The sequence below is a fragment of the Armigeres subalbatus genome, chromosome 2 (genome assembly GCF_024139115.2).
Source record: "Armigeres subalbatus isolate Guangzhou_Male chromosome 2, GZ_Asu_2, whole genome shotgun sequence".
Classification (NCBI taxonomy): Eukaryota; Metazoa; Arthropoda; class Insecta; order Diptera; family Culicidae; genus Armigeres; species Armigeres subalbatus.
This window is the reverse complement of record NC_085140.1, coordinates 247,287,395-247,310,258: the sequence shown is the minus strand read 5'-3', so window position 1 is coordinate 247,310,258 and position 22,864 is coordinate 247,287,395. Positions and strand designations below refer to the sequence as shown.

At 39.2% G+C, this 22,864-nt stretch overlaps 1 long non-coding RNA gene across 2 annotated transcripts; it reads right to left on the bottom strand.

The window, feature by feature from the left end:
* Nucleotides 1–19,819: 19,819 nt before the first annotated feature.
* On the bottom strand, nt 19,820–20,267 carry LOC134216135 (uncharacterized). Of its 2 annotated transcripts, none has more exons than XR_009980509.1 (3): nt 20,177–20,267; nt 20,019–20,106; nt 19,820–19,953 (listed from the first exon to the last, which is right to left on the bottom strand). It is a non-coding gene; the product is annotated as an uncharacterized LOC134216135 (long non-coding RNA). The 2 variants fall into 2 exon arrangements; XR_009980510.1 differs by having other exon boundaries at nt 19,847–19,953; nt 20,015–20,106.
* Nucleotides 20,268–22,864: the final 2,597 nt, after the last annotated feature.

The window sequence follows — 22,864 nt, the reverse complement described above, 5'->3', positions numbered from 1 at the left end:
GATCTCTCATGTTTCGGACAGCAGAACGATCGCGTGGTCGGACGAATTATTGTGTTCTGCATTGCGCGTGATCTCTCATGTTTCGGACAGCAGAACGATCGCGTGGTCGGACGAATTATTGTGTTCTGCATTGCGCGGCCGGTAATAAAATTAATCAGTTCAGTGCGTGATCTCTCTTGTTTCGGACAGCAGAACGATCGCGCGGTCAGCCGAATTATTGTGTTCTGCATTGCGCGGCCGGTAATAAAATTAATCAGTTCAGTGCGTGATCTCTCATGTTTCGGACAGCAGAACGATCGCGTGGTCGGACGAATTATTGTGTTCTGCATTGCGCGGCCGGTAATAAAATTAATCAGTTCAGTGCGTGATCTCTCATGTTTCGGACAGCAGAACGATCGCGTGGTCGGACGAATTATTGTGTTCTGCATTGCGCGGCCGGTAATAAAATTAATCAGTTTAGTGCGTGATCTCTCTTGTTTCGGACAGCAGAACGATCGCGTGGTCGGACGAATTATTGTGTTCTGCATTGCGCGGCCGGTAATAAAATTAATCAGTTCAGTGCGTGATCTCTCATGTTTCGGACAGCAGAACGATCGTGTGGTCGGACGAATTATTGTGTTCTGCATTGCGCGGCCGGTAATAAAATTAATCAGTTCAGTGCGTGATCTCTCATGTTTCGGACAGCAGAACGATCGCGCGGTCGGCCGAATTATTGTGTTCTGCATTGCGCGGCCGGTAATAAAATTTATCAGTTCAGTGCGTGATCTCTCTTGTTTCGGACAGCAGAACGATCGCGTGGTCGGACGAATTATTGTGTTCTGCATTGCGCGGCCGGTAATAAAATTAATCAGTTCAGTGCGTGATCTCTCATGTTTCGGACAGCAGAACGATCGCGTGGTCGGACGAATTATTGTGTTCTGCATTGCGCGGCCGGTAATAAAATTAATCAGTTCAGTGCGTGATCTCTCTTGTTTCGGACAGCAGAACGATCGCGCGGTCAGCCGAATTATTGTGTTCTGCATTGCGCGGCCGGTAATAAAATTAATCAGTTCAGTGCGTGATCTCTCATGTTTCGGACAGCAGAACGATCGCGTGGTCGGACGAATTATTGTGTTCTGCATTGCGCGGCCGGTAACAAAATTAATCAGTTCACAGCGGGCTCTCTCACGTTTCCGGCAGCAGAACGATCGCGTGGTCGGACGAATTATTGTGTTCTGCATTGCGCGGCCGGTAATAAAATTAATCAGTTCAGTGCGTGATCTCTCATGTTTCGGACAGCAGAACGATCGCGTGGTCGGACGAATTATTGTGTTCTGCATTGCGCGGCCGGTAATAAAATTAATCAGTTCAGTGCGTGATCTCTCATGTTTCGGACAGCAGAACGATCGCGTGGTCGGACGAATTATTGTGTTCTGCATTGCGCGGCCGGTAATAAAATTAATCAGTTCAGTGCGTGATCTCTCATGTTTCGGACAGCAGAACGATCGCGTGGTCGGACGAATTATTGTGTTCTGCATTGCGCGGCCGGTAATAAAATTAATCAGTTCAGTGCGTGATCTCTCATGTTTCGGACAGCAGAACGATCGCGTGGTCGGACGAATTATTGTGTTCTGCATTGCGCGGCCGGTAATAAAATTAATCAGTTCAGTGCGTGATCTCTCATGTTTCGGACAGCAGAACGATCGCGTGGTCGGACGAATTATTGTGTTCTGCATTGCGCGGCCGGTAATAAAATTAATAAGTTCAGTGCGTGATCTCTCATGTTCCGGACAGCAGAACGATCGCGTGGTCGGACGAATTATTGTGTTCTGCATTGCGCGGCCGGTAATAAAATTAATCAGTTCAGTGCGTGATCTCTCATGTTTCGGACAGCAGAACGATCGCGCGGTCAGCCGAATTATTGTGTTCTGCATTGCGCGGCCGGTAATAAAATTTATCAGTTCAGTGCGTGATCTCTCTTGTTTCGGACAGCAGAACGATCGCGCGGTCAGCCGAATTATTGTGTTCTGCATTGCGCGGCCGGTAATAAAATTAATCAGTTCAGTGCGTGATCTCTCATGTTTCGGACAGCAGAACGATCGCGTGGTCGGACGAATTATTGTGTTCTGCATTGCGCGGCCGGTAATAAAATTAATCAGTTTAGTGCGTGATCTCTCATGTTTCGGACAGCAGAACGATCGCGTGGTCGGACGAATTATTGTGTTCTGCATTGCGCGGCCGGTAATAAAATTAATCAGTTCAGTGCGTGATCTCTCATGTTTCGGACAGCAGAACGATCGCGTGGTCGGACGAATTATTGTGTTCTGCATTGCGCGGCCGGTAATAAAATTAATCAGTTCAGTGCGTGATCTCTCTTGTTTCGGACAGCAGAACGATCGCGCGGTCAGCCGAATTATTGTGTTCTGCATTGCGCGGCCGGTAATAAAATTAATCAGTTCAGTGCGTGATCTCTCATGTTTCGGACAGCAGAACGATCGCGTGGTCGGACGAATTATTGTGTTCTGCATTGCGCGGCCGGTAATAAAATTAATCAGTTCAGTGCGTGATCTCTCATGTTTCGGACAGCAGAACGATCGCGCGGTCAGCCGAATTATTGTGTTCTGCATTGCGCGGCCGGTAATAAAATTTATCAGTTCAGTGCGTGATCTCTCTTGTTTCGGACAGCAGAACGATCGCGCGGTCAGCCGAATTATTGTGTTCTGCATTGCGCGGCCGGTAATAAAATTAATCAGTTCAGTGCGTGATCTCTCATGTTTCGGACAGCAGAACGATCGCGTGGTCGGACGAATTATTGTGTTCTGCATTGCGCGGCCGGTAATAAAATTAATCAGTTCAGTGCGTGATCTCTCATGTTTCGGACAGCAGAACGATCGCGTGGTCGGACGAATTATTGTGTTCTGCATTGCGCGGCCGGTAATAAAATTAATAAGTTCAGTGCGTGATCTCTCATGTTTCGGACAGCAGAACGATCGCGTGGTCGGACGAATTATTGTGTTCTGCATTGCGCGGCCGGTAATAAAATTAATCAGTTCAGTGCGTGATCTCTCATGTTTCGGACAGCAGAACGATCGCGTGGTCGGACGAATTATTGTGTTCTGCATTGCGCGGCCGGTAATAAAATTAATCAGTTCAGTGCGTGATCTCTCTTGTTTCGGACAGCAGAACGATCGCGCGGTCAGCCGAATTATTGTGTTCTGCATTGCGCGGCCGGTAATAAAATTAATCAGTTCAGTGCGTGATCTCTCATGTTTCGGACAGCAGAACGATCGCGTGGTCGGACGAATTATTGTGTTCTGCATTGCGCGGCCGGTAATAAAATTAATCAGTTCAATGCGTGATCTCTCATGTTTCGGACAGCAGAACGATCGCGCGGTCAGCCGAATTATTGTGTTCTGTATTGCGCGGCCGGTAATAAAATTAATCAGTTCAGTGCGTGATCTCTCATGTTTCGGACAGCAGAACGATCGCGCCGTCGGCCGAATTATTGTGTTCTGTATTGCGCGGCCGGTAATAAAATTAATCAGTTCAGTGCGTGATCTCTCTTGTTTCGGACAGCAGAACGATCGCGTGGTCGGACGAATTATTGTGTTCTGCATTGCGCGGCCGGTAATAAAATTAATCAGTTCAGTGCGTGATCTCTCATGTTTCGGACAGCAGAACGATCGCGCGGTCGGCCGAATTATTGTGTTCTGCATTGCGCGGCCGGTAATAAAATTAATCAGTTCAGTGCGTGATCTCTCTTGTTTCGAGGCGGGCTTGGTAGTCATATGGCTACTGCATCTGCCTCATACGCAGGAGGTCAGGGTTCAATCCTAGGTCCGTTCCATTCTCCTTCTTTGTATCTTTCTCTTTATTTCTCATGTTCTAGCAATCGCTAGAACTGGAAATGGACTTCCATACCGTTTCCATTACTATTCCTATACCTTCAATTTGAGTATTCTAACAGTAATCTGCTAGAATTGGAAATGAACTTATAGAGCTCGTTTCCTACATCCAATTAGAAATTCCATCAGTTACCTTCTCCTATCTATCACATTGGCAGCTCGTTAACCAAGACGGACCTCTGCCTCTCCAACCTAACCCAGAAATTCCAACAAATTCCGCATGAACTCGTGGCAAGTGCAGAGGTATATTCGGCTTGCAGTGGGCGAGTGATTGCATCATCATTTCCTCCCCCTTCCCTACATTGACTTGCATTCTGACGTGGCAGGCGCCAGTATGACCTATCAAATGAGATCACCAGTACTTGTACATTGAAGATGTGTGCTAGTCCCAAGCAAACATCTGTTGGTTCCCTGTGCAAGAACAGCTGATCTGGTCATAATGGAGTAGCAACTACGAGCAGTCAATCAAGCTCAAGCTCAAGCTCAAGCAATAGAAGATTGCAACGATTTTTGTCTAAAATTGGAAATTATTTTGTTGGACATTTGTTGCAATGTCTCAATATTAGAAATTCTATGAAGTTCATTGGTACTATACCACGGAGGCAACTTCAGAATCATTTTCAAAATTTTATTTTGAATCCTCTGGAGTGCCTTCTTTCTGGTATTGCAGCAACTAGCCCATATTGGCACAGCATACAACATGGCAGGTCTAAAAATTTGTTTGTAAATCAAAAGTTTGTTCTTAAGACAAAGTTTTGATTTTCTGTTTATAAGTGGATATAGGCACTTAATATATTTGTTACATTTGGCTTGAAGGCCTTCAATGTGATTTTTAAAAGTTAATTTTTGATCTAGCAGAAGTCCTAAATATTTAGCTTCGCTAGACCAATTAATTGGAACCCCATTCATAGTGACAATATGTCTGCTAGAAGGTTTCAAATAAGAAGCTCTCGGCTTATGTGGGAAAATTATAAGCTGAGTTTTGGAAGCATTCGGGGAAATTTTCCATTTTTGCAAATAAGTGGAGAAAATATCCAAACTTTATTGCAATCTACTACAAATGACACGAAGGCTTCGCCCTTTGGCTGAGAGGCCCGTGTCATCTGCAAACAAAGATTTTTGACACCCTGGTGGTAAATCAAGTAAGTCAGAAGTAAAAATGTTATACAATATGGGCCCCAGTATGCTGCCTTGGGGACACTAGCCCTTACAGGTAATCTATCAGATTTAGTATTCTGATAGTTTACCTGCAGCGAGCGATCTGATAAATAATTTTGGATCAGTTTAATGATGTACAGAGGAAAATTAAAATTCATCAATTTTACAATCAAACCTTCATGCCAAACACTGTCAAATGCTTTCTCTATATCAAGAAGAGCAACTCCAGTCGAATATCCTTCAGATTTGTTGAGCCGAATTAAGTTCGTAACTCTTAATAACTGATGAGTGGTTGAATGCCCATGGCGAAAACCAAATTGCTCATCAGCAAAAATAGAATTGTCATTAATATGAACCATCATTCTATTTAAAATAATCTTCTCAAACAGTTTGCTTATTGAAGAAAGCAGACTGATTGGGCGATAACTAGAAGCCTCAGCTGGATCTTTGTCCGGCTTCAATATTGGAACAACTTTGGCGTTTTTCCATTTATCTGGAAAGTATGCCAATTGAAAACATTTGTTAAATAAATTAACCAAAAAGGATAAAGAGCTCTCAGGAAGTTTTTTGATAAGTATGTAGAAAATACCATCATCACCCGGGGCTTTCATATTTTTAAATTTTCTAGTAATAGATCTCACTTCATCCAAATTAGTTCCCAACGAAGGATCAAAAACATTATCTTGATTGAGAATGTCTTCGAAGCTCCGTGTAACCTGATCCTCAATTGGACTAGTGAGACCTAGACTAAAATTATGGGCACTCTCGAACTGCTGAGCAAGTTTTTGAGCCTTTTCGCCATTTGTTAATAAAATTTTATTTCCTTTTATCTTTAAGCGCTGGAATTGGCTTTTGAGGTTTTTTTTAAGAATTTTTGTTAATTTCCAAAAGGGTTTCGAACTGGGATCCAACTTCGAGACATTATTCTCAAAGTTGGTATTTCTCAGAATAGCGAAACGTTTTTTAATTTCATTTTGCAAATCTCGCCAAATAACTTTCAACGCGGGATCGCGAGTTCTTTGGTATTGCCTTCTTCTCACATTTTTAAGACGGATCAGTAGCTGAAGATCGTCGTCAATAATAATGGAGTTGAATTTAACTTCACATTTCGGAATTGCAATGCCTCTGGCTTCGACAATTAAATCACCCGTTAGCCTAATTTGCCATAATTCATTCCGTTTCACTGAATGGTACGCCGCTTTGAAATCAATAAACAGATGATGTGTCTGCAAGATGTACTACCAAAATTTGTCAAGGATTTGTCTCAGGGTAAACATTTGATCCGTCGTTGATCGGTCCTCACGAAAACCTGCTTGATATTCGCCGACGAAGGACTCTTTAAGCAGTCTCAATCTGTTGAACAGAATACGGGACATAATTTTGTTCACCGAATTAAGGAGGATTATTCCTCGGTAATTGGCACACTCCAGTATGTGCCCTTTCTTAAAGAGAGGGCAAATAAGGCCGTCCAACCAGCTAGCAGACAATTCCTCGTCTTCCCATATTTTCGACATAATATGGTGCAGAACTTCATAAAACTGCTCACTACCATGTTTGAGAAGCTCAGCCGGGAGCTAGTCCTTCCTTGCAGCCTTATTGTTTTTGAGCTCTGTAATAGCTTTTCCAACCTCATCTAGTGTAGGCGACTCCACAGCTTGTCCATCGTCGCTAATATTTATTCTGTTCACCGATGCACCGTCATCTCCACTATTCAAAAAGGCTCGAAGTGTTGCTTTCACCTGGCAGCCACTTCGGTTTTATCGGTTTTATCTGTCAGCAAAATCCCTTCATGGTCGTTGCACATGACTGGAGATGGCGCTGCCTTTCTCCGTACGCCATTGACAGTCTCGTAAAATCTCCGCATATCATTCTGCTCCATTTTTTCCTGCGCCTCGCTAATCACTTGTTTTTTTTTTTTTTCTTTGCTTTTTTCTCGGTTACTTGGTTAAGACCAGGGTTGGTCCATCTCACCCTAATCACTTGTTCTTTATACTCTTTTTTCTTCATGCGGTGGGTTCGTTTTTCGGCTGCTCTTGCTTCCTTGTACCGATCTCTATTCGATCCGGTACCCGACACCAACATTCAGCTTCTGATAACGTTCTTCTCGTCTGTCACTCTCTGACGCTCCACATCGAACCAACCCGTCCTGGATCGCCTACCACTACAGTGTCTACCACTTATCGTGCTGTTGTGCTCACTGCTCCATGGATTGACTCCCATAGATCGTTGATGTTGTCGCTAACGTTGATTGCACTTTATCCGTTCGTCGAGCTTCTGGCGGTACTCAGCCGATACTCCTTCCACCGACAATCGTTGGATATTGTAACGCATCATTCGCTGTGATCTTTTGTTCGATACAGTTGGCAACCGTGATCGAATTTTACTGATAACGAGGTAGTGATCAGAGTCAATGTTCGGACTTCTGAACAGTGTTGCCACATGTACAGATTTATCTGGAAAGGTACAGATTTTTTGACAAATTTTGGTACAGATTCTGTACGGTACAGATTACAGATTTTTTTACAAACCAAGCCTTAGAAAAGAATATTTAAATTCATTTTTCTTCAAATTGTTTCTTTTGCTATTGAAAATATTAAATTCATGGAAGTCGAAACAAAAAGTTCGTATTCTAATTCATTTTGCCGTTTCAATACTATCGTCCGGATAAACCTTTCGATAGTTAATTCGCGATAAATGAAATGTCAACTCATCGTTATTTATTCAGACGAACGATCTGAATCCAAATTTGTTAATATTTACATTCCAACGACATTTCAGTATTTATTATTCGAAGGCTCGATTATCCGTGAAAAATACTTGACTATATCGCTTATATTATTACATTTTCAAAGTAACCATTTTAGATTCCTAAATCTACATTTATATTCGATTGTATATGAGGGGATGACAATCAGAAACAGATGCAAAATGAACATGTATTACTTAAAAAATTGGTTTTCTTGGACAATTTATTTTTCAAATTTCCAGATAATTGAGTCCGACTTGCATAATACTTTACTCATGTAAACCTTCGCCAATTCTTGTAGAGATATTTGCTCCAAATAATTATTGTATTTTTATAATTGTGTTTATTGAAGAGACTTGCAGCCCTCGCCTGGCTCATCTTTAAAACAGTACTCCAAATAAGGAAATTAACAGATTATTCATCTATTTTTACTTATCCAAAACTTGGAGAAACTTTTTAAAAGTTAAGCTCCCATTAATAAATTGGGTTGCATTGCATATTTGTCTTATGATTTTTAGATAATTTACTCACAATTTTTTTATACTGTCTGGTACAGATTATGGTACAGATTTTCGTAGATTTCGGTACAGATGAAAAAGATTTTTGAGATAAAAATGTGGCAACACTGCTTCTGAATGTCCGCACATCGATAACATCCGAGAAATGGCGCCCATGCACCAGAATATGGTCTATCTGGTTGTAAGTTTCACCATTAGGGTGTCTCCAGGTGTGCTTTCGGATGTTTTTTCCTACAAAGTAGGTGCTACTGATGTCCATCCCTCTGGCAGCAGCGAAATTTACTAGCCGTAGGCCGTTGTCATTGGTACCGTTGTATTGAAGGCTCTCCCTACCGATTATGGGATCGAAAAAGTCCTCTCTACCGACCTGAGCGTTAGCGTCTTCCAACAACTAGTATTCCAGAAATAAAGAGATTAAAATAGGTAGGCGAAAACTGGGGTGAGTTTCGTTTCATTAATTTAAAAAAAAAAGACATTTTTCTAATTTTCAGCAAAATGATTCAGAAACAGTAGAAAACTAAAATTTAAAAATTATTAAAATTAGTGTCAATATTTCACCCAGCTGTATTGTAAAAGGTAATCCGGTAGCTGTCGTAGACGGTTTGGGTCCATTACGAAACAATGCTAACTTCCGCCAACATCCTCAGCAATCTTGAACACCACCCTAAACCGGCGCCAATTGTCGCTCTACGTCTACCGATCGACCACGTCTAAGTCATGTGGGTTCATGAACTACGCCGCTCTCTCGATGCTATACGATCCCGAACTGAGAATAAACGAAACGCCGCACCGACGACATTTCCCAAGGAACATCACTTCATTTCGACTAGTCAATGAAACCTACATTCCAAACCCTTCGGCCATCGCAGTCATCAAGACCAACAAACGTCAAAACTAAAACTTTAAGCTCAAGTACCCGTTAGATGTGACTTCGCAATAAACATTGTATTAATTTAGCAAAGCCACGACCTAATAACTAACATGTGAAAGTTGTCTGGAATATTTATGTTTCCTCCGCTTTCGATATTTGCTTCGTTTTCCAGGCTCACATAGGAGCCAGCAAGCCTCGTCAGTCTGTGGTTTAATTGAAAGTAGGAACCTTGGGTCTTCTAGCACTTATCGGTATGGTCTGTTTGATACTTTCCCCTTTTTCCGTTTAACGTTTAACTAAGCGGCCCTGTGCAAAATGAGTGTCTCTTAACTGAACGGTAGCGTAGTGAGAATTAGCTCTTAATCACAGTGAACGACAATGATGATCCTAAATCTTATATCAGGTCTTATTTCAACAGCAAAGGAACACAAAATTGTGTTAATGATTTTAAACATGTTAAACATGGCCATTCACTCTGACTAAACAAAGTACATATTTGTGGACAGAGACAGTAACGGGCAGGACATCGCAGGAGACACCCAGTAGACCAATAGACAGTTCCCACCAGGAAACCATTAGTTCTGGATAATCCGCAATGTTACCAGCGTTACCAAATGAATGATTTGTTTGAGAAACTGCATACATCTATTTACACAATTCCGAAAAAACAACAAAGTCTTGTTGTGTAGGGGTTATCACGCCTATCTAGAGAGTATGAGGTTGAGCGTTCGAGTCCCTCCAAGACACGTGAATTCTTTTTCGCAAATTTCATATCAATTTGTCCATTTCGAAACATATGCACAGCCAAGATATTTAACAAAAAAAAAACAAAAACTGTAGTTCAACAAATTGGCACCGAATCTTTCGATTTATTTTATACAGATCAATAGTTTTTGGTAAAACTCAACACCCCGGGACACTTCCAGTGCGAAAACTGGAAGCAGTACTGCATACCCAACAAACATTCACTAGTTTAACTAACATCAGTGTGATGATTCAGTTCAGCACTGTGTTGAATTATGTCTGTACTATTTCTTATCGCAACTTCTGTTCAGGCTTTGTTCACACAATTTTGGAGAAGTTATACAGCCACAACATCTCATTTTGAAAAACAACTTTATTACCTGATTCGTTAAACCTCTAATAAGCATTTTACTTAGCCTTAATTCAGCTACATGTAAATTCTTCGAAAATAATAACGCATTGAGAGTAACATCATCAAGATCTCCATTGAACGTAGTGCAATTGCTATTTTCATATAATTATTTTAAAATTTTCCTAAATCGGGTCTCGAACTGCTGACATTTGATCATCCGCCGGTAACGTTGCCATCCGCGCCATCCTTGATTTGTAAGTTATGGCTTACTCAATGCAAAACATAAATAATCGTATGGCTGAATATGAATCATAATTGGACTATTAATCAACAAGTCAATCTGTCAAACTACAGTTTGTTAATAACTGTACAAGATTTTTATTTCAACCATTGTTCAGCCAGTCATAACCATTTAACACTGGGAAAAAATATAAGAAAATAATGTTAAAACGATAAAATAAAATTCGTCTCCAATGATGAGGTTTATGAAATTGTAATGAATTTATGTTCGACCTTGCTCGGATTTTCTGAATAATCGGTTGCGATATTATTCTGCCATCAATACCACACATGCAGCGAGTAAATATAATAAAAAAACGGGTTAGGGACAAAACGTCGAAAGACAAAAGGTCGAAAGGACAAAAGGTCGAAAGACAAAACGTCGAAAGACAAAAGGTCGAAGGGACAAATGGTCGAAAAGGACAAAAGGTCGAACGGGACAAAAGGTCGAAAGAACAAAACATCGAACGGAACAAAAGGTCGAGATAAACAAAAGATCAATAAGATCAAAAGGTCAAAAGAGACAAAAGGTCAAAATAGACAAGAAACTGAAACGGAGAGAATTAATCTCGCACCAGAGTTGCTCTACACAATTGCCAAAACTCTGCTCTTTTATTTTTCCCAATTTTAAACAATTAAATTCAATTCATTCAGTGAGTACAACTTATAGATGGATGTTTTAGTTTTCTAAATGTTCGTTTTCTTCGTTTCTCAAAATGGCGCACGCCGCACATCAAATACACCGGCGTGTATTAAGGTTCCCCCAAACACACGCGATTCTGTCGCCTGGGGACTGCGATTCTGTCGCCGTTGGTATCGCGACGACTAGCTGTCTGGGGGCTTTTACACATCGGCATATTTTCAATGCGCCCGCCTGCGTGGCTGCGGCGTGCACTTTTTTGACGGATCGAAGTGACATTTAGAAAACTTAGATATCCATCTATTATTTACACTTATTGAATGAATTTTATTTAATTGTTAAAAATAGTGAAAAATAAAAGATCATTTTTTTGCCAACTGTATAGGCAACTGTATTTATTTTCTAAATCAACAATCTTTTTTTTTATTTCTAACAGAACTAGGGGGAATGGCGGCTTTGGCAGGTTTTGTTCTATTATTGTCAGGGGAGTTTTCTATAACAAATTATGCTCAAATAAGCCCAAACATTCTTCGCATTTCAAAGAATATTGTGACCAAGTTTCACAAAAGTTTGGTCAACAAAAACCCCCCTGACAATAATAGAACAAAACTTGCCAAAGCCGTCATTTCCCCTATCTGGATATTCATAATATTGTTTCATAGTAATTACTCCTTCTTTGAAAATTGCTCATTCTTCAACTTTGATTGATGAGATGAGTATATTACTTCTACTTGAAATTAAATGCATTTCGCAAATTCCTTTGGAATATACCCAACTTGTTCCTTATCGACCTTTTGTCCCTTTCAACATTTTGTTCTTTTCGACTTTTTGTCACTTTCGACATTTTGTCCTTTTCGACCTTTTGTCCCGTTCGATCTTCTGTGCCTTTCGACCTTTTGTCTTTTCGACCTTTTGTCCTTTCGACCTTTTGTCCTTTCGACCTTTTGTCTTTCGACCTTTTGTCATACATTCTAAAAAAACATCTAATACATAGGAAATCTGTAACAGACAATAATATGGTCGATTTTTTATGAAATTGTTTTTGTTAGTTTCCGCACAACTTTACAACAACTGCATGAATTTTCTTCATTGCACCAGCAATTTTGTTCGTTATAATCTCCAACAGCTTTTTCCTAGAATGAATTATATATCACGAAACAATTATGTATTGCACCACGAATATAAAAATCCTGAGTGTTCTTGACAATGAATCCAACAATGTCTTGAACATAAATTATCATTTTCCCAGGCTATTGACATCCTATTGTTTAGCCCATCGCCAGATCGTAGTCAGGATGTCCCGGGCTATAATTTTTATTCATACTGCGTTTCAATGATGACAGCGGGCTATGTCTATTGATGATTATGACACATTTTCCTATCCAAATATCATCAATTCAAGCCATCGCGATTTTATTTCAAACGGAAAAAGCATAAACTATTATGATGTTTTCTTCCACTGTGCGATAGATCCGGTAAAGGTGAAATCCAATGGTTAAGAAGGATTTCTAATGCTTGCTTATTAATCTACTATTCAAACTCAATTCGACCACCCTTTTAGAGCATCACATCATAGTCGAACAGAGAATTTTGAAAATCATTAGTTTAGCACATTGATAAACTTCCCCAATGTGCAGAAATGTGATAAAACTAAAACGTTAATTCGACCTCAAATAAAGGTGGTAAACAAATAAATATGCCAAGTCGAATATTAGTTGGATCAAATGCTGAGATGAAATCTGTCTAGCGAATTATTCAGCATCCATTTTATTCAGCTATGAAGATTACAAATAAACAATAATTCAACTTAGATGCTTATTTGTAGCTTGTCGTTGTTTGTTGGGTAATTACTTTTAAAGTGCATGCACATTTGTAGTTTCTTAAACAAACAAACAAAAATTCATACATTCTTGAAAAAAAAGTTTTTCGTTTTTTTTTTGCCAAAATATGTATTTCTCAGAATATATAAAAAATCTCATTTTGGCCAAAAATGTTACATATGCAGTTCCTCAAACAAACGATTCAAATATTCTCACAGCACTTTCCCATAGTTTTGCAGTGCAACATCTTGGAGTTGAAACGTCGGAAACTCTAAATAAAATGACCAGGTGGTTCAGGCAAGGATGTTATCGCTCATTTAGTAATCTGCCTTCGATCATTTAGTAGTTTGTCAATAACTCATTCCAGAGGCTAAATTTCAAAATGTGTTGTATGGTGAACATCTAGAGCAAAGGTTTTTCTACAACTCTGCCTAACAGTTCGTTGTTTGAATTTTACTAATGACGGAGCTATAGCGCTAGTAGCAGTAACTTAGACTAAATGATTGCTTATTTTGTTATCACTTAGTATAAGTATAGAAACTAGCACCGTAATTTCTTTAATAGTGGAATTCCAGCATTGACCTGTTAAGGAGAGTTGTAGAAAAACCTTCGCACTAAAAGTCCACCATACAACACATTTTGAAATTATGCCGGTGGAATGAGTTATTAACAAACTACTAAATGATCGAACGCAGATTACTAAATGATCGATAACATCCTTGGGTTCAGGTATACCGACTCAATCAAGTTATGCTGATTCATCTATATCAGGCATTCGTCCGAAGACCAAATTCCAAATGTACATATCCAAACTCATACAGTCACCAAAGAGAATTTACATCACACGCCTAAGTATGTCTTAATCACTAACTACATTTTCCATAGGCAATCATTTTTTGACGCCAGTACAACCGTTCAAGCATATTGTTGGCACAGGAAAAACCCTACTCGAATTGCACGATCGGCAGAATTAACCATGGACAGGTAGTTCAATGAACCGCACAACTCGTACTCATAAGCAAATAAATTGCGCTAGTCGCGACTTAAAGCGATACCCGGCCATGAGTCCATTGGTAATGAAATCCGATACAGTTCAATTGCCGTCGAAGAAAAAAATGACAAAGAAATTGCCGTCATATTGTCTCAAATTGGGACCGTTCCTACAATTGGCAAGCGGAAAAGAACACAACAACAAAGAGTGAACTCCTCGCCTAATCCATAGCAGATTTTTATCAATCGAGATAGGAAGCTCATAAATTTCACCCAATAAATATAGTTTTCCCTTTTTTCGGGTGTCTCTCCGCTGTGTTTCCCACCCCCCATCGGAAAGTCTGTCTGCATCCTACGGCCGCAGCGATGTCCTATAAATCGCCGTCTCGTTGGCCTACGACGACGACAACGACTTGCTTTGTCCGGAGGAGGGCAATCGGAGGATGGCCGGAAAACATCACCCTCAATCGCAGTCTTTTAATCAGAATGTGGTGTTTTTTATTATGCTACTTTATGTCGGGACTCAGTGGATTTGATCTGTTTGATTTTATTGTTTTACGAGTCCACTTCGATGAGTTTGATTCTTGCTATTTCATCTTAAGAAAAAACTAAGATGCTAGTCTAAATGCTAAATATTTACGCACGTGTTTTTTAACAGATCCTATTTATAATTTGTAGCTGGTTTTTCAAACAGAATTTGTTTTCTCAGTCGTTTCTTCTTATAGGTACAGTCTCTCAGTCTACTTCGTCTCAAAGTAACCGTTGGATTTTTCTTCCACCCGAGGATCGTCATCGACTAAGCCAGAGGCCGGAGGCTCAACATAGGGAAATTTTCGAATTTTGGACCCAGAGCAACGAATCAGAACGATGTATATCGTTAAGAATCCGAAACGGAGCAATTTGTAACAAAAAATACCATCTTCTACATTATATTACGAGCCTCAGAAGACTAACTTATTCTATCAGAATCGATTCCTATTACGTTTCAGAATTGGAACGAAATTAGGGTCGACGGTTTCTAAATTCCAATCGATCGTTCGCATGAATGGAACGAAAACCTGATATCCAATTTGGTAAAATCACATTTTATTGTTTTGTTCTAGTGTGTGGATTTTTCTTCCTGTAAAAAAATAACTTTTGGCCGATGCATTCTCGTTTGAATGTCTACTGACTTTTTTGTGTCTTTGGCAAACCCGCATGGCTGCTGATTTTCCTCTGCACCAAACGAGGGGTGAATAAGTTGACCGACTGGGACTAAGAGTTGGGGTGTGGGATAAACGATTCTCCTGCTGAGCTCATTATGGGTATCATCTCAGTCTACTGGGCGAGAGGGACCGGCTAGTATGTAAGTGGCATGTGCGTAGCTGGAAGGACACACTTTTACTGTTGGTCTGGGACGATAAAATGTTTACGCTCATTCGGCCCAATAGACTTCGATAATGGGTTTCGTTTTTTGGTATATCGAGCAAGTATCTATCTAGACAACAGATGAAGTTTTTTATCTCACTAGATCCTGTCAACGGATGACATCTTTATTTGTCTCAACTGAACATTAACTCAACAGTGCTGCTGGAAGCACGGGAAAGGAAACAAAGCTCTTGAGTTAAGATTTTTAAGGATTAAACGAAATACGAATTCATAAGTAACCGTCACTATTACATTCATTATTAAACATTTCAATTTTGGAGGCACAAATTTCACCTTTCCGTTTCGAACGTCTTTTTACCCTCCAGATTTATCTATAAACTTGGGGTCGCTTTTCACGCGACCATTTTTTCACGGCTTTCGGGATTCACGCAGATTTGAAAGAAATAGCACTATTTTAAAAAAAAGGATTGTGAAGGTACCATTTCAAAATGCAGCTGTTCTGTTGGTCCTAAATCAAACTCAGATGAGCTTAAATTATTGAGCCTCCTATCGAAATTTGGCCTTCTGGTGGTTTTAAAAATTGATATATTCAGATAACCAAAAATCTATAATTCTTGCTCGATTTATTAATTATTTATTTCTCAGACTAAGGCCGGAATGGCCTGTGCAGTAAATAAAAGTCTTCTCCAATCAACTCGGTCAATGGCTGCTCGTCGCCAGCCCACTATGGGGAATCAGGTGGCCGAAAATAAAAAAATCGACTTTCTCTGATTCGTAATTCAAGTTGACCTACTAAATGCTAATGCTTTGGAGCATTAAACCCCAGCATATCAGCACTCTAAGCCATATGGTTATCAAGATATAGGCATTAGAGCCAGACACTTTTTAGTTCTTGAAAAATCAATGCATTATTCAACTGTCAATATCTTCGGCTACAGTAGCTCTTTTCCAACTCTTTAAAAAGTTTCTGAAAGCTTGTTTCATGGACTTGCGAAGAACGGGTTAGTTATGGGAAAATAGGTAGTGAAACATCCGAAAATGACCCGAAGAAAAAAAAATTTTTTTTCATACAAAAAGTTCCATACAAAAAAAGTTTCTCAAAGTTTCGCTTAGCGACTACCACTACGACTTTCTTTGGACCTCCCAGAAGGCATTAAAACAAATTCCAGCTGCTTATGGCTGCAAATCTGCGATTCCGATCACTTTTTCGAAAAAAGTCATTAATTTTGAAACATTAAATGTAATTATTCTCATAATACACGGCAGACTGTGATGGGCTGGATACAAATCCCATGCGTATGACAAAAGAGCATCAAGAACAGTTAAAATAGAGATAGTAGATAACACGAAAAGTGTCGTAGGCTTCGTGGTAGGCCGTGTACACGATAGCTTATGCAGCTATATGATACTCCATTTGGCGTAGGCTCACCAAGAGGAGGCAACTCATTATCTCATTATCTATCAAGTATCAAGCAAATAAATATGAAAAAAAAAATATACTCTTGAGGGTTACGAAAATACTCTAGGCTTCATTTGAAATTATTTCATAAAAAGTAAAATTTTGATATTAATTAAAATCCAATATGTGAATACATCTTTCGATAATTATTGGTATGTACCTAGGTGAAATAAATAAACAGAACATTTATGAATGTCTATCTGAGTGCATAGTGAGCTGTGATTGCGAAGGTAAGTCGTGTGAAGTGTTTGTACTTATTATTTGGTGAATCATTAATTATAGGCAACTCATTGAAGTATTTAGAGCTCACGAGGGACGTCAGGTAGATCGCATTGAAAAAGCTTTGAAATATTGGGATATAATTATTCATTCACCAGCACCACTTGGAATGTTGGCTGAAGAAGCAGCTGAGTGTCAACACAAGCACTTAAAAAAAAAGTCGGACACATCATGCCAGGAAAGCCTCATGAGAAGAAAATTCACATGACGTTTTCATTCGTGCTATGAACTCGTCGGATCCTTTGATAAGCTCCCTCAACTTAGGTAAGCGACTTCAAAATAAATCTAATCTGGAATATCCAGAAGATGTTCAAAGTTCTTTAGTGACTGAAACTTCTAGCAATACAACAGATTCGAGTACAGAAAAATATACCATAGCAGATATTTTAATCGATCTTGAAGAAATAAATGATGATTTTGCTGAGGATGTTCATGTACATAATGAATAAATAAATGTTGTTGCAGTATACTTATATATCTTGAAGCTTTTATTGCATGGAGTTCGTTTAGCTTTAATAGAGCTTTATATTGTATTCCCTTTACTTGTTTTACGGGTTAAGAGCCTGAACCAATCTGAAAAATCCTACAAAGACAACCTGTTACGTATGTAGATACAATGGCCTGTATTTGACGGAGTCCTTGTGCAACTTAGAACATCTGTACAACTCAATTGACATAAAAACAGTATACAATTTTCTAGTTTGAACTCTACAGGTCTGCGCTGCAATAAAATACACATCTATAGACTGCTGTGTACACGAGACATTCGTAGATAAAAGGGATATATTCCATAGAGATCAAAGGTCTGTATTCCAGGGAGTTTTGAGACCTTAGAAGTAATAACGACCTGCAAAACAAGTATTTCACATCTTTTAGACAATAATCTAAGATATAAGTGTGAAATATTGCAGAAATAAAATGAAAATATTTTCGGCCACGTACTTGTATGGAGCCGCCCCATCAGCCACGCAGTCTGCAGAGGATCCGCAAATCGACTCCAACGTGATCGATCCACCTTGCTCGCTACGCACCTCGCCTTATTGTGCCAGTTGGATCGTTGTCGAGAATAATTTTTACCGGGTTCTTGTCCGATATTCTAGCTACGTGCTCGGCCCACCGTAGTCTTCCAATTTTCGAGATGGATGGATGTCTCAACAGCTGTTGCATCTTCGATCGGTCCGTTTAGCGGATTGCAAAGTACGTACGATTTCCGGCCATGATAAGTCTCCGAATTTCTCTGCTGATGTCGTTATCGGAGATCACCAGTGAGCCTAAATACACGAATTCTTCAACCACCTCGATTGGTTGTCCTCTCTTGAGCCTCTTCCTTTCATGGTGGGGAACGGTTTGGCACTCAACCCCATAGCTACTATTTCTATCCCATCAAAAACAGAGCAATGAAAAGGAATTTGGTTTGTTTCTTATTTTAGTGATTTTTTCAGCAGTGAGCACGCGTGTTAGCAAAAAGAAGCGATAAGATTTGTGCTGTATTTATTTGTCTAGCGATGAGATGAGCGTTAGCGATCGAAGTGTGCCGCGCTCGCGAATAGACGCTATTTTTTTGCAGCAGCTCCCGTTATTTTTTCTGTTTCAGCTGGTGAAGAGAAAAATTTTAATATGAATTTAGAAACATGTATAAATTTGTGCTTATAGTCGTGTTTGATGCAGTGTAATATGTAGTGTAGTGAAGTGACTGCGGACATACGCTCCCCCGGTAGTAACGAGCTGGACCATATGAGGAGTACTGGCTGGGCGATGTAAAATTTGGTGAGATTAGTCCAATAAGGGTTTTTTTTTATTCTTTCGTTATTTTTGATTTCTGAGAGCAAGAGGAAAAACTAGCAACGTATACATACATTATTCCAGGATATATCATGTAAGCTGAGCCCTCTGTCGAACTTTTAAGCGGTCATGAAAAACCCGCGAATCGTCGTTTTTTCTCAGCAAATATGAATATTCGAAATCACCTACCCAGAGTTTAAAGGCAACATTGCTGTTCAATTTTGTGATCAATGTTGAGATGTTAACTAATTTATTATGATAATTATCTTAAACGAATTAGTTGAAATGAAGAAAAATTCCAGTACAGAAATATACTTGTCATAAGACGATTTTTTGCAATTCCATTTAGTTCCACTACTTTATTGTACCTTTGACAGATGCGTGTTTCGACCTCAATAGTAGGGCTGTCTTCAGTGTCTCGTACTTGACTCGACTCAAGCCTACAGCGATAGGCGATTTAATTCAGAAGATCTTTATTATAGCAATGACATGGTTAATGATTCGCTGGATGTGGATATGGTTCAGGTCTTTAAATGCACACAAAAAAAAATTGTTAGTAAAATTAAAAAAACGTTGGTGAAATTAAGAAAATTAGTTAGTGATTTTCAGTAGAAAGTATAGGACTGTTAAATCTACCAATGCAAAAATTGTTACCTCGGCAAGAACTTTGACAAGAGGAATGTTTTCAACATAACATTTTCCTCTCAAAATAAAAGGTGAATATCACATTAGCATCAACTAGTAATACTTTCAAAATAACAATTGTGTTTCTTCTTAATTTCACATGCAATTTTTAATTTAGTTTTGCCAAAATAAAATTAAAAACATTCCAAATTCATTATTTTGTTTCCATTTTATTATACTTTTGATCGTTTTGCAATAAGCTTTTTATGGTTTTCATATTTTTTTAAGTTATGTGCCGCCAAGGTCGCGTTTAAAGGTGGTAGTGGTCAACTTCTCGTTTTGCCTTCATTGTTTGGTGTTCCGCGGGATTTTGTCGCAAATATTTTATCCTCGGTTTAAACTTAGTACAGTCGAAGTCGAAACGGCTTATGGTAAACATCTAACAAACAAAATTAAATATTAGCATCATCAAATTTCTAACTTACTAGTGAGTATAGTACAAACTCAAGTATATAATATTGGCTGCCGGACGCTCGATTCCTGTTAAGTACTCGATGAAATATCCAGAGTCCATCCCATGCTCTTTCAACATCTACGATGATTAATAAATGGAAGACAAGACCTTGGAGTTTTCGCATCGAAAAGAGTTAGATAATATTTACCTGTAAATTTACTTCGTCGAAGGAAATTATATTGGAGCAGTACTCGTTTTTTCCTTGATACGGAATAATTTTTCCAGTCCAGCCGTTGACAGCTCGTATGGTTGTCAGATTGTTTTTGATTATAGCCAGTGTTGCCAAATCAATAAAATAAAAAGTTGATTCAAAATTATTTTATCTCTCATTTGAACAATTTTCGCTTTCAAAGCTACAATGTTTTCAGAAAAATATATTAAGCTCTTTTAGTGGAATGTATTAAACCGTCTAAGACGAATTAAGTACTGTCCATTTAATTCCACCAGTTAATTTTCGTTATCTTTGCAGATACGTATTTCGACCACAACTGTCGTCTTCAGTGTCTTGTACTTCGTCAAGTCAAGTACAAGACACTGAAGACGACCACACAGTTGTGGTCGAAATACGTATCTGCAAAGATAACGAAAATTAACTGGTGGAATTAAATGGACAGTACTTAATTCGTCTTAGACGGTTTTTTACAATGTTTTGTTGACCGAAAAACTTTCAAATAGAAAGTTTTGCATTCAAAGTAAAAGTTTCGTTACTCAAAATTACTAAAAACAAACTACTTTCAAAACGAAAGTGTGATATTCTCAGAAGCACAATTTTATTTCTCTCTGTGTGGTTGAACGTGATAGAATCTAATAAGTAATGATAAATATCATGTGTACATACTGACAAAACAAAAGTCCCTTAAAATATCTAAAACATATTCTGAAAATATTTTGTATTTTAAATATTTTGTATAAATTTTGAAGATCCAATTTTTTCCATCATTTACCCCTAGTTTTGAAAAGAGTGCTTGATAGATCGTTTTTTCGAGATTTTTTCTTCATCGCGGGATATTTCACGGAATGAATATAAGTTGATAAATCGTAAAGAGTGCAAGTGTGTTCGTATTTTGTGTTGGACGTAGTACGGTCACGCGGTTATCAAAATATCTGATTCTGCTGTGTGGGCGAGTGAACTGGAAAGTGAAACAATCATTTCAGTGCAGATTTGTTCGTGTTGTGTATTGGACGTAGAACGATCGGAGATCGCGTCCAGACGTGTTTTCTTCAGTAAGCAGAACGATCGGCCGGTCATCGAAATTTTGTTCTGCTTTGTGCGGTAAGCAGAACGATCAGCTGGTAACCGAAATTTTGTTCTGCTTCGTGCGTGTGTTTAAAATAATTAGAAAGTTGAAGTTTAAATTGCGTCTAGACATGTTTTCTTCAGTAAGCAGAACGATCGGCCGGTCATCATAGTTTGATTCTGCTTTGTGCGGTAAGCCGATCGATCAGCCGGTCACCTAAATTTAGTTCTGCTTTGTGCGGCCTTAAATTTAAATTATTAGTTTTGTTTTCATCGATCAAACTACACGCTATACACGGCATACCGTTTACCAAAACGAACCCTGCCACACTCCCTACCCCATATATCCAACATCCCAGTGATCTCTCGTGGAAGTGCAGATGACTCGTCGGCTTCTCTCAAAGCGAGTATCACGTCAACAATTTCCTACCTATTCCCTAATTGACCTGCATTCGGACACGGCCGGCGCTGGTATTGCTTATCTTTTGGGTCACCAGTTCTTACACATTGAAGATGATCTTAGTCCCAAACTTCATCTGTTGGTTCTCTGTGTAACTACAGCTGACCTGGCAATAACGGAGTAGCAACCGTGGGCGGTCAATCATGCTCATGCTCAATGATGAGCGTTAGCAATCTTATACTTTTGAATCAACTGATCGCCCACTGCGTTCGGAAATTATGTGGGAAATGGTAATTCGAACCAACATGGTTAGTATCTTGGATGAATGCTAGAAAGTCAGTATTACTGCTAGGTGAATTGATTTGTTGTTTTTTTTACGCCATATCGTCTAGTATGAAACATAAACAAACAATCATTCCATTCACCAATCGTGAACCAAACATCGTGAAGTGGTACTTCCACGAAAGACTAGCGCACAATGTTCAATATCATTGTTCTCATCGGTTCACATTTCTAATTTCTCAAGCGGTCAAACGGAAGTCCAAATATAAACATATTTTTTTATGATCGAACTAAATCAATTTGAGAGGAAACAATGTTACTTCTGACATGTATCGATTCAAGCCCGCATATAAATCATCACATATTTCGCTTTGAGCTGAACACTTGCGCTACTTTGCATTATAAACTAACACTTGTCGAAAATTTAGGAGCATTAAAATTAATTTCATGGAAATGAGACCAGCTTAGGGTTAGCCACAATGATTAACCCGTGCCATTGGCCATCATAATCGTTACCACCATTTCACTGGGCTTCGGAGTCTATCTTTCATGTCGTCAACTCGGTCACATGTTTCAAGCATGTGTTGTTGTTGTTCCTCCCATCCGGGTGTACAATAAAAACTTCCGCAGAATCTCATTTGCATTCATATTTATTAGGGTCGAGAATGGTAATCCAGAACAGGACCAGAGTGCGTTTGATGTGAGCTACTGAGTGCGAACATATTATTTTGCATACGTGATGTGCGTATGTACTACCCATCGGGGTGTTTTTTTTCCTATTGTCCGGCCTGGCAGTTCATATCTTCGGGATTCGAATCCCAGTTTTTATTACTACATGACTACCCGAGCAAACACCGTTAAATTAGATTGATACTTTTTTTTGGTTTTTGACTGTAAAAAAAATTACGTATACTGTA